Source organism: Neodiprion fabricii, chromosome 2 (assembly GCF_021155785.1).
Source record: "Neodiprion fabricii isolate iyNeoFabr1 chromosome 2, iyNeoFabr1.1, whole genome shotgun sequence".
Taxonomy (NCBI): Eukaryota; Metazoa; Arthropoda; class Insecta; order Hymenoptera; family Diprionidae; genus Neodiprion; species Neodiprion fabricii.
The window spans coordinates 22,584,704-22,603,124 of record NC_060240.1 but is presented as its reverse complement, the minus strand read 5'-3'; the positions used below and the strand labels follow the sequence as shown (position 1 = coordinate 22,603,124).

Genomic DNA, 18,421 nt, shown 5'->3' with positions numbered 1-18,421 from the left:
ATGCATAGATGACATGGCGCGCGTTCCTTGCAGTAATGTGAATTTTATATAAAAAAACGTGTGATTGAAACGACAAAAACATTGATTGAACGCACCTCAATCGTTTTGTTTTAAAAATATGAAATTGTTGTATCAAAACAAAATGAGCTTGTTTTAATTCTTGTTGTTTTTGAGTCAAGAGTTCTGAGACAGAAGCAACTCACTCCCTTCTATTTGTTTAACAATTTATCAAGATTATTGACGATTTATACTGAACTATATTTTATTTTGAATTGCTTCTACTCGACGCGGCCTGGGTCAAGTGCTGTTGAGGCTCAGACAATTTTATTATATTATGTTGGGCGCCAGTTAATTATCAAAATTAACGAAAACGAAATAACGGCTAAGCTCAGTTGGCTAACAAATAACAATAATAGTTTTATTTATAGACTCTATTCGCAAGGGAGTTCATTTGGGGACCCGAGGAAGGGAGAATCCAAATTCCCAAGAGCATATAAGAAAGAATTTGACAGAATATACAAGTTTATTTGTACTTACAAATTGTTGTCGAAATCAGACTCTCGCAATTACAATGGTATTGATTCCACAGTCAAATTACAAGAAAATACTACGCACTAGTTGCCACAAGAGTCAAACTGTACGGAATTAACACAATAGTCGAGTCACAAAATATACTGTTGTAACGATTACATGCATTCGAATATGGGCGGCAATATTTCGGATTTGACCGGACGCAAGGAAAGTGCGCGGTTGACCAGTCTGGCGGAACCGGCAACAGATCCGGAGCAGAGAAGCGAAAGGGACTCTGCGGAAAGACGCCAACCAGTACAGACCTACAATAATAATACTCCGCAGAAGTAGAAAATCTAGCCAGTTATAAGATTTACAAAGTCACATATACACCATACTAAGTTCACCGAATCTTCGATGTCGTCACGATCCAAGTTGCTCTCATCCCCCATCTCATTGTGGGTAAACGACGAAACTTAAAGGCGAACAACAGAGCTCTAATTATCCATCGAACGAGAGTGAAGAAGAGAAGAATATCTGGATTGGCAAGTGACTTATCGGTTTCAACTGTATTCAACGACAAAGACAAAGAACCAGTTGATTTTAACATATGGTGTATCGAAGGCGTATTTCCTAAATGGTGTGTATGTGTGAATGTTTGAATGAATGTATAGCTTTTGTTTTTTTTTTAATGCACACTTTTATTTCTACCTTTTCTTGCAATCTTTTTATTTGAACTGTTTTATTTCTACGGTTTTATCTTTACAATTTTGTCGACTATTTTATTTATAATTTATTTATTTATGGTTCTTAATTGTTCAGGTTAAATAAAGTGTTACACTGTATTAACAATAAGGTTGACACAAGAGTCAAACTATGTAATTGTCACGTACAAAGGTCGACACAAAAGTCGAATTACAAAATCGTGTAATAGGCAAGGGGTTGACACAAGAGTCCAATCACGCGAACGCTACCTACTGAAGCTGACATGAAAGCCAAATTATTATAACGAAATACTACGTACGAAAGTTGACACAAGAGTCAAACTACAAAACTATGTACTATATACGGGGGTTGACGCAAGAGTGGTTGTGCCGGCTCCTGCCGCACGTGGCTTGGATCGATAATTCGCTCGACAATTTGACGCCTGCGCGCTAGTCTGAATTTGAATGTCTGTACCCTATTCGTCTCGAGTCAATATGGCGTAACGGCGCGTAATATTTAAATGACTTTAAGTGACTCGGAAGCTATTTATTAACCGCGGATACCTTATAATTAGGGATTTCGACTCTGACGTTGAGTTAGATACGATTATCCTATTTTCCGGTTACACACTCCCCCTTCTAAACTCAACGTCGGTGGTTGACAATTTGTAAGGTTAAGTTATTAAATTTCAACGTTACATTATTACCCTTTTCTTTTGATGATAAATGGGTTCACCACTTACTTGATTCTGCGACTTGTAGTTCTGTCCAACTCGTATCAGGAATTATGATACTGAAAATTCAAGTTATCTGTCTACTTGGAAATTTAGATGGACGATAACACAAGTAGAGATTATAGTTAACCCATTTTGGCTGTATTATATTTTGGGCATGTGTATGATTAAATCAACACGTGATAGGATCGACAATGTTGACAATGTATTACAGAATGTAAATATATAAAAAAATATTTTAGCTTTAGAATTATATGATAAAGGAAATTGTCAATGGATTGTCCGAGGATTGGCGACGAACTTGACCTTCACCCTGCTTTGGTTTTGTCGAAAGCTTCTTATACTTGGTCGGAACGATGACAGTAACCTCCTCACCGTCCTTCAATTCGGGCCGTTCTTCCATGATGTGGTCTAGTGATTTCATCGTCAACGGCTTGTATAAGGCGTCAAGGGCCTGCTGACGTTTTTCTTTCGATAGTTGTATGGCGGAGCTAGCTCTGGGGTTGCTCGGCCTCGATGTCAGGAGGGCGTTCTCCCTTATTAGGAACGCTCTGACTTTATTCAGGTAGTTCTGAGGGTCAGTAAATTTGGCTCTCACTCTACGTTTAAGAACCTTGTCCGTTTCGTCGAATAAGTAACGGTGGTCTTGTGGGATCAACCAAGTTGGCCAGGCTGCGTAGTTTAAGCGTAGCCAGTCGCTGTGTCCTGCATGTCGAATATTGCAGTCTGGACATTCCGGGCAGTAGAGATTCAGGTCTCGCGAGCATCCAGGGCAGCGGTGTACAGCTCTTTCATGTTCGATGCCGTGAGGGTAGATACAATCTTCGGTGTCGAATCCTTCAGCACCACAAATTTGACAAAATCCGGGCCGGTAGGGCAGTGAACAATCCTTGAAATGATGTTCGGCCGAACGACAATTAATACAGCCAACGACGTGTTGTTTGCCGACGATTGTCACATACGTTTGCGTGGCCCTGTCGACTAATTTGGCCTCCTTCTTGATCACAAGCATCTCCGCGCGTTTCATGATGAGCTTCTTCAAAACATCATCGTTTAAAATCCGGCAATCGACGAAGTATTTCATTTCGCCGGTTGAGGCCTCGTTGGGTTTGAGAAGTCCCACTTCCCGTAGTAGTTCGTCAAATTTTGGGAGCGTCGACGCAGGTAAAGGCTGGACTGTTACTGATGGTGCCGTCAATGCTTCCGGATCGTCAGTTGTTTTGATCGGATTCCCGGTAACCGATGATTTGCTCAACGGGTGTTGACTAGTTGGGATTCGGTTCCTGAGCACATTTTCCCGGTACGACTGCTTTTCGGTAACCTTTTCTGACATCGTCAATTTTACTTCAGGCGGTGGTAGGTTTCTCATTGCTTTTATAAGCCGCTCTACTTCAGTTCCAGTGTGGTCGATGCCGGCGTGAAAGCGAAGGGTTTCAGGTTTTGTCGGAGACTTCACCTGAACTGCAGTTGAGACAACCGATTCCTCAAGGTCTGTCACCTTGATCGTAGGTGGTGTTCCTTCGTCGACTGGATTCGGATTACTCCCTGAAGCGTTTTCAGTCTCGAGTCTGAAATGAGTCATCGACGATGCTGAAGCTGGGATACTCTCGTTGTGAGCTATGGTCACCTTTTTCGTCAAAGTGATCATTCTGGCTTCAAGGTCGGCCTTTTCTTTCGCCAGCATCTCTAAACATTTTAACATTTCCGCGTAGACGGGCGGTCCGTCGGCGGAGTTAGCCTCGTTGCTTATTTCTTTGTTGGTCTTCTTGTTGTCTTGTCAACCTCGCACGTACATGAACTTGGCTCGCCAATTGTCGAAAATGTGAATTCGGACTATTGCATAATTTGCCGTTAATTATCCGTAAATTAGTCACGCGACTTATTTTTTTGTTGCACTCAATTTTCAAAAAAAAGCGGATGGCGTGCTAACTTTTCAAAACTTAGCGCGCCATCTACCAAACGCACAGCGAGCATCATGCATATCGATAAAATTGCGGAATTCTGTCCAGAAGAAACATTCAGTGACTGAAATGAAATGACGAGGTAGCAATATGGACAAGTTTTTAATTTGCATGCTTTTGTTTCGCACAAATCGTTATGCGAGTACGGCAATTTTTCCTTTTGTAATGGAATACTCTCCGTTACGAATTACTTTTTTTTCATTTGTAATTTGTAATGGTTCATTCATCAATTACACGTTACTTTTTTTAATTTATTATGGAACACTCATCCATTACACATTACTTTTGTAATTTATAATCGAGAACTTATCCAATACACATTTTTTAACGTAATGAGTAATGCATTACTTTCACATTACTATTTTCACAACTCTGCATACAATAACAGATCTCTCTATCTATCTGTGTGCTGATCGTTGATCAAATGATAGCAAATATTGAAAATTGACAATTCGAAAATTTAGTGATTTCGAAAAATTAACGACGGAGCCAGGAACCTGGCGTCTAGAGATGCTCAGCCGGAGCCTTACTCCACTGGACCACCTAGCCGCCCTGACTCTGTTGATAATTTCTCTCATCACCAGTGAGTTCGAATTTGTTTTTTCGTATGCCTGGTATGAATGTATAAGAATTTTCGTCTCTTCAAGCACAGTGTATACATAGGAATGTAATGTGTAGATGATGTGTTTACCCTTTTGAATCCTTATTACATTCCTATATATACTGTTAGGCTAGTGAAACAAACCTTTCCTTATTTATCGGCTCCTGTTTTGGTTATAAATGCAGAAGCTACAGGCGACCAAGTTTATTCTAATTTCCGTTTTGCAATGTCACGAGAACAGGGTTAAGTTTTTGAATTCAATACTAAACATTTCTATTGAAGATTTGTTTTTAAAGGAATTTATTAGAATAGATATTCAAATTATAAATTAGATAATTGGAAAATAAAAAGCGGTTTTGATAATTGCTTTAAGTTCCGTTTTGACGGACTCGCATTCGTTGCATCCTTCGGTCGGTTTTTCGATAAAAATGAGGCTGTCTTTGCAGCCTGTGCAAAAAGTCTTGTCCTTATAAAAAGTTACACGAAGATCCAGCTGGCATCGCAGTTGTTCAGGACTGGAACTTTCCAAGAATAGGAAAATTAATAAAAGGTCAATGAAGAGAATTCGTTTCTTATGTTTACTTTTCCACTTACTCAAAACATGATGGACATAAGAACCCGGGTCTTCCTTTTTCAACTTTTCCGTCGAAATATCCACAAGAGAACTCCTTCCATTTTTCCCTTTTCCAAAATTTTGGAAGTCAAGGGTTTGGGCTAATATCCCGGCGTTTATTAAATTGTGGATTTTAGACATGTTTCTTCTTATTACGAAAACTTGATAGTGGTTTGTTACTTCTGAGTTGCTAATCAACTCGAAATTTGTTTTCTTCGGTTTTTTCTTTCTAGAACCTTCTTCTCTGGAATCGAGTTTTGTGTCTGATAGGCTTTCGTTTTTTTTGAAATGTGAATAGAGCCACGATTATTTTTCGAGGTCGATGAGCGATTGCTTGATTTTCACATTTTTATTAACCTTAAGTATCAGTTTTTGTGAGCACTTATTCAGGTTATTTGACACAGCCTTTTCCTTCCAACCTTCCCCGATTCCCGAGGATGACTGGTGGCCTTATTTTGAAGAAATACACGGACAAGATTCAAATAAGATCGTTGCTTTTCATTTGAATACATATTTAATTTATTTTATTCGTGTATTCTCCCAAATTCACTTAGTGAATTTGAATTGTTATACCATCATTCACATTTGTCTTTCCAAAACTCTAGGGTGAGCTGTTTCTTAAGAAGATTAGGATCAGTCACCTATCTATTTCCCTATTTCCTATGAAAAGGAGTCTGTTTTTATCCCATTTATTCCTGGAATTTTCGGTTCCCGCCTTGATATTTTGGTAGATCGCGGGCTAAGTTCTTGAAAAGTTAGCACGCCATCTGCGTTTTTTTAGAAAATTAAGTGCGACAAAAACAAAAGTTCAACGACTAATTCGCGGCTTATTTACGGCAAATTATCAACCAAATAAGAATTACTCATGATGCTCGCTGTGCGTTTTTTTAGTAGATGGCGCGCTAAGTTCTTGAAAAGTTAGCACGCCGTCCGCTTTTTTTTTTGAAAATTGATTGCGACAAAAAAAAAAGTTCGACGACTAATTTGCGGCTTATTTACGGCAAATTATCAACCAAATCAGAATTACGCATGATGCTCGCTGTGCGTTTTTTTGGTAGTTGGCGGGCTGAATTCTTGAAAAATCAGAACGGCATCCGCTTTTTTTTTGAAAATTTAGTGCGACAAAAAAATAAGTCGCGCGACTAATTTACGGATAATTAACGACAAATTATGCAATAGTCCGAATTCACATTTTCGACAATTGGCGAGCCAAGTTCATGTACGTCAACCTCGCGTACGTTGTCCTGTGAAGGGGTACATTGACTTCGTAAACTACGGTGGGGTATTTTTAAATCCGTGACATAGTATTTTCCAATAATTTTATTCGTTTTGCCTGCCAATTCGACGACCATCGGTCCGAGTACTCTTTTTACATGAACGGGTCCTATAAAACGATGGGCGAATTTTTCTGAATAACCTTCTGCTTTATTGCTAAATTTTTTATTGGGATAATATACTTCGGTCCCTACTTTGATCTCTACAGACGTTTGCTTATCGTTTTTAGATCTGGCAAGAGTTTTATCCGCGTACGTTTTTAATCGATTTTCAATTTTGTGATGGAACTCGTCAATTTTGCCTAATCTTTTGATCCAATGCTCGACCGATTCGTTGGATGTTCGTATACTGTCGTCACCGGTTTACGTATATTCTTGAATACTGCTTCACGACCGTGATTTAAATAAAAAGGCGATATTCGACTGCCTGCGTGAGGTACTGTGTTATACGCAAATTGAATTTTTGTCAAATGCTCGTCCCATTCATTGTGGTTTTCATTCACGAATGCCGCAATCATAGGTTTTATTGTACGGTTAACACGTTCAACCGGATTTCGTTGTGGGTGATTTAGCGGTGTTGTGAGGTGTTCCACTCCACGAGCTTCTAGAAATGCCTTGACATCTTTATTCATATACTCGGTGCCATTATCCGTAAGGACTGACTTGTGCGTTAGACCTTTGATACAGATAACTTCTCTCGTTGATATAACGGAAGAATTGTGTATAATTAACATGACCAAGGTTTAGAACTTCGCAGGTTAACCGCGGATTGAATTTCGTCAGAATTTGTCTAAGCTGTTCCTTAAAAAGAGGAGGTGTTTGCATACGCTCGAAAATGAGTCGAGCTCGACAAGCGAATTCGGCTAATGATTCATTTTTTTCGACTGTCAGGTCGCGCACTTCATACAACAGATTGGCGTCGGCTTTTTTAACTACCCAGTCTCCACGGAAAGCTCTTACAAAATCTTTCCACGAATGCCACGATGCCTTGTTTACGAGATACCATGATCTATAAGGACCTTCGAATAATTTTGACAAACAAAGAACAAATAAGTCCTTTCGTATGCCGCTAGACGATAAAAGATCTTTCAAAATTAACAAGAATTGCTCTGGATCTTTTCTGTTTTAGGAAAAGATATTTTCCATGAATTGGCAACTTGACCGATTTTTAACGTTGAAGGTTGGTAACTGTTGTTAGAATTCGGATAATGATTGTTATTTCTACCGCGAGGTGTATGCTGTGCGGTCTGTGTGCCTTGTATACCTAAGCTAAAGGCGGGGTTTACTAGACGATTATTTTGGTCATCATCATCGCTGGAATCACTCGACCTCCAAGACAAATTTCCCCTTCCAGATCTAGAGGATTGACAGTCGATTCCCGCGGATTGTGTTGACGATGCTAAATTATTCGAATTAAAAGAATAGGTCGACGTACAACTAACGCTACGGGCTCGATCATTCGAACTTGGCTGTGTTGTGGTTCGCAAGCTCATAAGCGGATTTTGAAAATCTACCGATGGGTTTAACATTTGTCGATATTGTTGTTCGCTAACAAAAACTTCTTCGTCGATAATCTGACCGTTAGGTAAAGGTTGACCGATTTTAACTTTAATAAGGTACGGTATTGTTTGTTCAGGAAATTGCCCAGCATTGCCTGCTGCACGTGATAACTGAATATTTGCATTTAGAGAACCTGATCTCGTTGGTGCATCTAAGCTTGAGTGAAAATGTACGTGACGTAATTCCCTTTCAACGGAACCGTTTGTGACTATCGACGGATTCGATCTTTGACCCTGTAAATTTTCATTAATCCACGTATTTTCAATTACTGGTCGATAGCCTGAAAAATTCGTCGGACCTACGCTACGAGAATACGGAACAAATGCGCTAGACGATTGATTAGCTTGGTAATTTTGTATAGAAACAGGCACTTGCTGATGGTTACCGCGGCTTTGTTGATCTAATTCTATCGCCTCGTCATCCGCTGAGTAATCCGTTTCATCTTTGTCGGGATGACTACCTGCTTTTCTAGTCGCATTGTTTCTTTTTGGTTCTTTATTCAACATCCCGCTTACTAATCCGTTAATTTTATCTAAGATGGTGTTGATCGCGTCTTCCATAGCATTCATAAGATTGATTATAGGTTGCATGGCTTGATTAGATAACGGCGACTGAACTAATTGTTCGACTGTGAGAGGGGGCGTGTTTACTCTACTTCCTTGCCCTCCTCCCTCGGATATCGCTCGTGACAAACTTGCTCCGGGGGCATCTTGGCTAACATTACCTTGCATGTGTTGATTCATATTCGGGCTGTGACGAATGCCGCCTGTTATAACGCGTTCGCTTTGTTCTAACACGGTACTTTCGTTTGACAAATCGGCTGAGCTTGTTGGGTTTGCAATTGCATTTGCACTACCTTTTTTAATCTGATTTTTATTTCGCCTTCTTTCAGGTGGTGAATAAGTTATAGGCATTATTTGCTGATTCAATTCCTTTAAGCCGTACGATTCTTGCCAGTATCTAGTCCGATAATTGTTTATTGAAATTCTTAAGCTAGGTTTTGCTACTGTTTGATTTAAACCACAGAGTCAAGCAGTGTTTTCCTGTATTACAAAATAACAACGAGAATTTTAAACGATGTACAATATTCTATTTTGTTGAGAAATTATCAACAGACGGGAGCAAGATCTCCATCTATTGACAATAATTGACTTTGATTCGTTTTGACGAATAGCCGATGTTACTAATTAACTCTCGCACTATTCTTTGTATAGGCGATTTTTATTTATTTAACTAATCCGTCAACGGGTCAGAGCAAGATCTAAACTCGGTGACGTGAATTAGCAGACATGTACACTTATATACGATATAACAGTTTTACAAAATAAATAAAATAAATAACAGAAAGAGAACATATAGAAAGATAAACAGAGGTATTATAAGAAAGATAGAAAAGAGAGAGAGGAAACAGAGAGAAGCGATCTCCGCGATGACTTTGTTTACTTTCAGACTAAGCCGTGTGTCTCGGCATATTATTATACTGTTGCTATGCCGGGTCTCAATTTCCAACGCTCTACGATTCAAAAGTTTAGACAAAGAACACTTTAACAATTTTAATTTATATACAATTTTAACTTAATTTTCCCAAACTAGCCCCACGTTGGGCGCCATTGAGACAGAAGCAACTCACTCCCTTCTATTTGTTTCACAATTTATCAAGATTATTGACGATTTATACTGAACTATATTTTATTTTGAATTGCTTCTACTCAACGCGGCCTGGGTCAAGTGCTGTCGAGACTCAGACAATTTTATTATATTATGTTGGGCGCCAGTTAATTATCAAAATTAACGAAAACGAAATAACGGCTAAGCTCAGTTGGCTAACAAATAACAATAATAGTTTTATTCATAGACTCTATTCGCAAGGGAGTTCATTTGGGGACCCGAGGAAGGGAGAATCCAAATTTCCAAGAGCATATAAGAAAGAATTGGACAGAATATACAAGTTTATTTGTACTTACAAATTGTTGTCGAAATCCGACTCTCGCAATTACGATGGAATTGATTCCACAGTCAAATTACAAGAAAATACTACGCACTAGTTGACACAAGAGTCAAACTGTACGGAATTAACACAATAGTCGAGTCACAAAATATACTGTATTAACAATAAGGTTGACACAAGAGTCAAACTATGTAATTGTCACGTACAAACGTCGACACAAAAGTCGAATTACAAAATCGTGTAATAGGCACGGGGTTGACACAAGAGTCAAATCACGCGAACGCTACCCACTGAAGCTGACATAGAAGCCAAATTATTATAACGAAATACTACGTGCGAAAGTTGACACAAGAGTCAAACTACAAAACTATGTACTATATACGGGGGTTGACGCAAGAGTGGTTGTGCCGGCTCCTGCCGCACGTGGCTTGGATCGATAATTCGCTCGACAATTTGACGCCTGCGCGCTAGTCTGAATTTGAATGTCTGTAACCCTTTTCGACTCGAGTCAATATGGCGTAAGGGCGCGTAATATTTAAATGACTTTAAGTGACTCGGAAGCTATTTATTAACCACGGATACCTTATAATTAGGGATTTCGACTCTGACGTTGAGTTAGATACGATTATCCTATTTTCCTGTTACAGTTCAATGGCTGCAACAGGTAAGGAAATTTGTTGTTATAAAAATCTTTGGCGTTGACTGAATATTAAAGTTATTCAAGCGCACAAAACTTATTCTTCGAAGTTTATCATTTATAATTCTGTTAGCTCAAAATTTTCTGAGATTTACCTGACAATTTAATGGATAAAATCGGAAAACTTATTGTTGTATATGCGGAAGTGTGAAATAAATGTGTCAATAGTTTTTGTTTATCCATCGTAAATCTTGATTTCGATGACTCGACACTAGGTATTATGTTAGCTTCGTTTGGAATAGGTCTAATGACACATTCATCTTACGATATCCGTATCCGACTTCCTAGTCGACTACCCTGTTTTATACCTATCACTGAAGCTACTTCCATAATGAGAAAGTTCACCGCCTAGTGGCCGTACGTAGTATTAGTATACTGATGTTTCCGATGAATATACCTTCTACTTCTTTAGAAGCATATGGTGTTCGTCTTATACAGTAAACAAATTAGTGCAACTGATTCAACCAGTTACGCCAAACAAGCTCCGGTTCGCCGAACAAAGTATGGCATTCAATAGATGTAAATTTTTTGTTTACTAGATTTATGTAATTATTGTATTTGATATATCTAGTTGTTTCTGTCAACGAATATGCGACTTGGAGCAACGGTACATAAGCTTCACATGAAATGATGTTCAGTTGACTCAATTTCGGAAACACATCAAAAGATTCACTCGAATCAATACTTTATTCGATCATGACAAGAAGGCTTTTGTTGTATTAAGAAATTTGCTTGACTTATTCATCTTTCCGCACGATGAAAAACGCATTTCGAATTGGGAACACATTCATAGTTTCTCATACTATGACGATGGTGCAGTTAACCCCACGACGATAGTTCATCTTACTATACGAGTATGTAGATAGTTTCGTGTACAAGAATATGTTTTGTAGTCTTAACAGTTTTTCAAGTTTTTTTTATAACCATCAAAATATCGTAAAATCAACAATATTATGATGTATACAATTATAAATAACTATCAATCTACTTCAGATTTTGAATATGCTGAAATCAACTGTGCACCACATTTTTTATAAAAGTACAGTTTATAGACAGACTATTTGATTCGTTTTTATGGTTAACCAACGTTAAAAATTTATGGAAGATATAAATTTGAAAAATTGGTGATTTCGAAAAATTAACGACGGAGCCAGGAATCAAACCTGGTATCTAGAGATGCTTGACTGGAGCCTTACTCCACTAGATCACCTAGCCGCCCTGACTCTGTTGTCGTTAACTCCTCTCATCACCAGTGAGTTCAAATTTGTTTTCTTGTGCTTGGTATAGGTGAATAGAAAGTTTTCGTCTCTTGAGCACCCGATGTAAGAATGTATGTAGATGAATGTTTACGTGTTGGAATCTTGCGCTTCTGATGGGAAGCCACGCAAGACGGTCAAAGCCGTCTAATAAATGATATGCCGATGTGCAGTATCATTAGTTACGAGAAAATTCATTGCTGGGAGATAGAAATTTGAAAAACACACATATGATACGATCCGTACGATACGACAACTACACTTCTTTTTGATCTAGCTGTGCAAAAAATATAGTAATAAACTGTAATTGTTTCAAATAGCACGAAGATTTGGCTTACTATTAGGATTCAGGGTTGGCTGTAGGAACTGCTGAGAGGCAAATGTAAAAGCAATGAATTAAGAGAAAATGAGTAACCCTTTGTCAGATGGTCTATCTGTGAAATCGCGTAGTAACTGGTCCTCACAGATGAGACCATAATCCAAAAGCTTCTGGATACGCGGAAGATTAGACCTCAAGGCAGAGAGCGACTAAAGGGTAGCCAGCAAGGTTGAGAATTGACTAAAGCCTTGTGAAGGTGAATTTCTGGCCTAGAACCACCCAAATAAGATAGTATTCGCTCAGTGATGATCATTGAATGCAAAATGACACTTCATATACTGTACTCAATACAGCACAATAAACAATTGAAGGAAGGTCGTGTATCGATGAAAGATTGCTAATTTAATTTTTTAAACACACTCATGAACGATACACAGATTGACTTCAGTCCGTTGCATTGCTCTCGTAAAATCTGATCAAGAACTGAACACGATTCGGTAGAGCGTTTCCTTATATTATTACTTTGCAATGCGTCATCTGGTGGAAAAAAATCAAACTAATGCAACCAAGCTGACAGCTGACCGTTGACTGTGTATTTTCGCGTGTGTATGGTAGAACAGACATATTATTGATTACGTTTCATTAATTTATGTGACATGAGTAATTTGAAAGCCCAAGAACTACGACTTGCCTCCATTAAAATTAAAAACTTAGGATATATGGTGATAAAGTGGTGCCGACAACCAGGCTCTGACGTCACGAGGATATTTTCTTATGCTTGAAGCACGGCGGTGAGAGTGTCCATCGGTGACGTTCGGGAACAGAATTCAGATGAATCCTGAGAACGACAACGCGGCTTGGCATTAGAGAATGATCTAGGACACAGAAAACTGAAAAGTGTCAAAAAGTGTTGGAAAATAAGAAATAAACGTATTTCGCGATACACTGAAAAGTTCTGACTTTTCTAGACAGTAGTTAAACTGAGCGGCTTAAATATTTCATCATGATACAATAGTCCTTAAAATAAGATTTTTTGTAGATGTATGTGTGTGCTCTTTGAAGTGGCTTACTTGGATTCTAGTTTAGTTCATTTACGTCTAATACAACATGGTGTAGGTAGACTTGGGGACAATGAACCTGAGACGGCTAATTTTTTTCACGAAACAGTTATGTTGGCAATGTAAAGAAACCTACAGCGCCATAGTCGGCCGAGCGCGAAACAAACTCAGTCTGAATAAACATAACATAACCCATGACCGTCGAATCTAACCTTGGAACAATGACTTGTTGGATTGGTTAATTGAAAGATAGAATTGAAAAAAAGATTGGATTGAAAGATTTTCAGAGGACATTTTCAGCTACTATCCACAATAATAATCTTAGATTTCTGACCCCACCTCACTAGTGGTTATTTACTTTTCTCTGAACAATTTTGAACAACTAATTGTAAGTGTAGTGAAAGCTCATATGTATAGGCACTATTGTATTCTATACCGATTGTGTGGAGTACATATATAAGGGCGATTCTGCAGTATCCAATACCGACATTTTACCGACATTTTTAGCCGCTTCACATCTCAGAGACAAACCCTTTTTTCGGGTGGAGGTTATCCCCACACTAGTCAACTTTATAGGTTATCCATAAAGTTCATCGATATCATCGATAAAGTTGACGAGTGTGGTGATAAAATCCATCTGAAATAAGGCTTGTGTGTGAGCTGTGAAGCAGTTCAAAATGTCGGTAAAAGTTCGGTATCGGAATCTGTACGCAGATCACCCTTATATACGTACTCCACACAATCGGTGTAGAATACAGTAGTGCCTTTACATGTGAGCTATAACCACACTTACAATAAGTTGTTTAAAATTGTTTAGAGCAAAGTAACTAACCACGAGTGAGGTGGGGTCAGAAATCTAAGATTATTATTGTGGATAGTAGCTGAAAATGCCCTCTGAAAATCTTTAAATCCTAATGTTGATTAGTTTTGTAGATGATCGAATCGAGTGGACAGTGTGACAATCTAACTGTCCTCTGACCGCAGGATTACGATTATGGGGTTTGTGAGCATCTTACAATGCTTGCCCTTGAAGTCGGAATTAGTCGGTGTGAACATTGTTATCAGGGTTAAGGAGGATGAATTTGGAATAAAAAGATGATTTAACAAAATCAAGTATCTACCTTGATTCTGTCCGACTTCCATCCAGCCTCACGCCATTCGTTATCGCCCTTACTCCGATAATTGTATTTCCCATTGTTTGAGATTCTCGCACCTTTCCTGTGCTCATATTTTTTTTACAAAGTCACTACTATGCCAATTTCCATCGAATACACGTCTAGTCCAGCTCTCATCAAGAATACTTTTAATCTATTTTCAACAAGTTAAATTCCATTTCATCCTACAAATAACACAAATTCAACTCTAATTCTATAATTCAAATAATCCACTTCGTTCAATTACACATTTGATTTCCTGACTATTTCAATAAACCATTCACAAATTCCTTACATCAATTCTCACCTCTTTCTCCGTTTCCTGACTCAAGAGCAGCAACGAGATCAGACCCAAAGGTATCCGAAACAACATCTCGGGTCGGTATAAGTACAGACGTATTAACAGCCGCTGGTCAATAGGGGAGATATTCTCCCCTCTGCCCCGTAACATCTCTTTTTACGTATACGTTGTGCAAAAAAAGTTTCGATCGATTCGAAAATGAAGTGGAATTGCCCATATGCGTAATAATTAGCAAATATTGAGACAAAAAAACCCTCTCCATTTTGTCATTGGTGGTGATTAAATCTTGAGAAGTTTCGTGGATCATTTCTATGAAACACTTCATGTCTCCCCTAATTTCATTTAAATCGGTAAAGTCATGTACCCCCGAAATTCAGCAATACATAAAAACCCATACATGTTGGAGAATGCCAGAATACTTTTCTGTTTGTGCGATGATACAATTTTCCAGGTCGAATAAAATTGTATTTGAAAAAAGTCATAACAAATATGCATAATAAAAACTTTCAGGTTTCATTCATCCCTGCGGAGTGAAGTATCTGTGTGGTTAGATATTTTCAGGCTGCACATTCATTTGAAATTATTATTTGCAAGTACTGCCAGGAGAACTGTGGGACGGATTGTTTGAAACACGGGTGAAAGAATTCATAGAAGTGGAAACATTCTCGTGCCAGACAAATTGTGCGTTTTCGTGTGACGTTACCAAGGCACAAATACCTACGTCCCGCAGGAGTATAAGTTTGTAACATATTCATAGGTGACGATATGAGAGGTACTCGAAGGCACGCACGCTGTTGAAGAACGCGTTCACCGATGATATTAGTGGTCGGTTTTATTTCATATGGTCTGTAGGAGGCAACTGTGAGCTTCGCTGAGCAGCGGGCCATCACGGTGGAATGGTATGATCATGCGGTTGCACAGAGAAAGATGGAGGATCAGGGGTGGGACGGCAGGGTAGAAGAGGACGCGAACGAACACTAGTGGATGGTGTGGAGTGGGGGAGAAGGGGGACACAGTGAGAGGTAGCCGAGAGGCAACATCTACACTTTGGTTTTATCCGGTCGGTGCGCACTTCGGTGCAACGTGGCGTGGGTATTCATGATGCATCGCGAACCTAGCTTTTTCCAACGTGAACCAAACTGCAGTTCCATTTGTGATGTGTACTATTTATAATTGTCTGCGAAAATAATGCTTCGCATTTTAATAGGAAGCTATTACCGATTGAACACACTGAGAAGCGCGTTTCGTAACAGTTCATACCTGCAAAAGAGTGCACAAGTTTTTGTCGGAGAAGGTCAGAGAGAGGACATCAATATTTGTGTTATACGACGTTAGTCAGAATCCAGTCGTCTGCTATACAAGTTGAGATCTATTTTTAAATCTATACATATTTTTCTGTATTTACATATTACTTTTTTTTTTGTTATTGAAAATTATAATGGAGCAAAATTGTGAGTTAGCAGAGAACTTGCACAGCATAATGATCACATGAAAAAGATTTTAATAATATTGAAATTCTGAACAAATTTAATAATCTTAGGAATGAAGTTATACCTTATGTCAACGGTAGAAGTTTGAATACTAATATTAATAAGCTTAAAGTTTTCATTTAGAATCTGATGAATATACCTCGCGTTATAGGATGCACTGAAACTTGGAAACTTGAACATCATACCATTTGTTCGCTACAAGACTACACGTGTATTATAATTGTAGCAGTATTAATAAAGCGGATGGTGTTGTTATTTACATTAGCGTTCATATTGTTGAAAATAGTGAGATAATTATTGTAAGACTTAAAACGTTTAATAATAAAAGAAGTTATGTGGTAGCTATCAGCTTATTTAATGGATTACCAAATGATTAAAAAATATTGTGTTTAAATACTATAACTTTGAACACTAAGATACAGCATTGAATAGTAGGTAATGTGTATGGCACAATTAATTCAGTGCCATGTTAACCTGCATATCATGTGAAAACTACAATGAAATACAAATATGGTTAATCTTGGATTAGCCTACTTGTTAGTACTAAAGTATTTTAATTAGTTAATTTATAATAATTTTTTGTTCATCTTTTAGTTAGTTGTTTTAGGATTTTCTATTTATCATTCGAACACCAGTCCTACACAGCGGTCTTATAACCTCCTGTAGGTTTCTTACATTTGTACTTCTGGCAAGTACATCTGTAATTTATTGCTGGTAAATAAATACTCAATACTAATTTTCAGTGACAAGAGCAATAATGTTACTGCTATACGTTACTGTGCATCTCATGATAGCTATCTGTCCTTGTAATAGATAGTTATATACATTCAGAGTTTCTACAAAGGTGCTTTATTTTCGGTGTGAAAAGTCTCGAATTGTATTCCAGCAATGACAAGGGTAACACATTTCTTATTAACTTATGAAATCGTGAACAAAAAGTTCAACGTTGTTTTCTCCAATAAATGGCATTGACGTATAAAAACAAAAACGAATTCAATACTCTTAAGGAATTGAAACTTTCAACATCCCCAGGTAGATGTGCTCCCTTAAGTAAGAGTAGAATCAGAGTTAGAATTGCCTGCAGAGAATCACATTGGGCTCCTCGACCAGATATCATCGACACCACAAGTCTCAGATGAAAAGTGCCTGAAAGCTTCACTAATTGTGAGCGCGTCCAGCAAGGTATCAGAGGAATAGAAGAAGCTGTCATTGTACTGCGGTGATGAATGAAATCATCCGCAGTGCTAAAGGCACTCGAATCTCGCAATACGCTAGCGAAGTGAGTGCTGAGGAAATCAATGAAGAAGTTCGCAGGACAGAATGAAAGGAGGTGGAGGGGGGGGGGGAGGTAAATAGCATGTTTTTTCAAACAAATACCGACATTACATGTTATGTTATTTAAATTATGTTATGTCAAGTTATTCAATATGTTATTCCATCCTTTTTACATTAACCGTATAATGTGCTGCGTGACAACTCCTTTTGTATGTATTGTATACTATCCGAAGCAAATAAACGATAATATATATACATATATATATGTATGTGAATTAGGGTTGTTTTAAAGATCATTTTTGAATTTCGACCGGCTCACACCCTAAATCAGCTACAAATAATTCCAAAATAATTCCCTAATTTTTTCACATTTTTATTTAAACTCTGACCCGTAACCCGCAAGAGGGTGGATTCTCCATTTAACCCCTTCAGGGACACATTAAATCTGCCGAACGGATTTCGATAAAATTTGGTTTACGGGAGTTTTTTGGATCATTGACTACGCATCTGAAATCAAAATTAAAAAATTCGAAATAGCAGTTCCGATATGGTAGCCGATAATCTAAAAAATTATTTGATATTGATAAAATTCGGTACTCAAGGACTTTTGAAGTTGCTGATTACGAATCTGAACTTGAAATTACAAAACTGAAAATGGCGGATCCAATATGGTGGACCAAAGTCTCAAAAGTCTCTTGATGCTGTCATATTGAATCGACCATTTTGAATTTTATCATTTAAAGTTCAGATTCGTAATCAGCGACCTCAAAAATCCACGAGCACCAGTTTTATCGAAACTGAATGACATTTTGGATTTTGGTGTCACAATCAGCGACCAAAGAAACCCCCCTAAACCAAATATCGAAATCTGTTCGGAAGATTTAATGTGCCCCTGAAAGGGTTAAATGGAGATATCCATCTTCTTATGAGCACGGGCTAGAGTTGAGATAAAAATCTGAAAATATG

At 38.2% G+C, this 18,421-nt stretch overlaps 1 protein-coding gene and 1 long non-coding RNA gene across 2 annotated transcripts in view; both read right to left on the bottom strand.

Moving 5' to 3' along the window:
* LOC124175504 (5-hydroxytryptamine receptor 2A) overlaps positions 1–18,421 on the bottom strand; it is a 162,878-nt gene that overhangs the window by 17,985 nt on the left and 126,472 nt on the right. The window lies entirely within an intron of this gene.
* LOC124175510 lies at positions 566–10,373 on the bottom strand. Its single transcript, XR_006869190.1, has 3 exons — positions 10,069–10,373; positions 9,247–9,253; positions 566–674 (listed from the first exon to the last, which is right to left on the bottom strand). It is a non-coding gene; the product is annotated as an uncharacterized LOC124175510 (long non-coding RNA).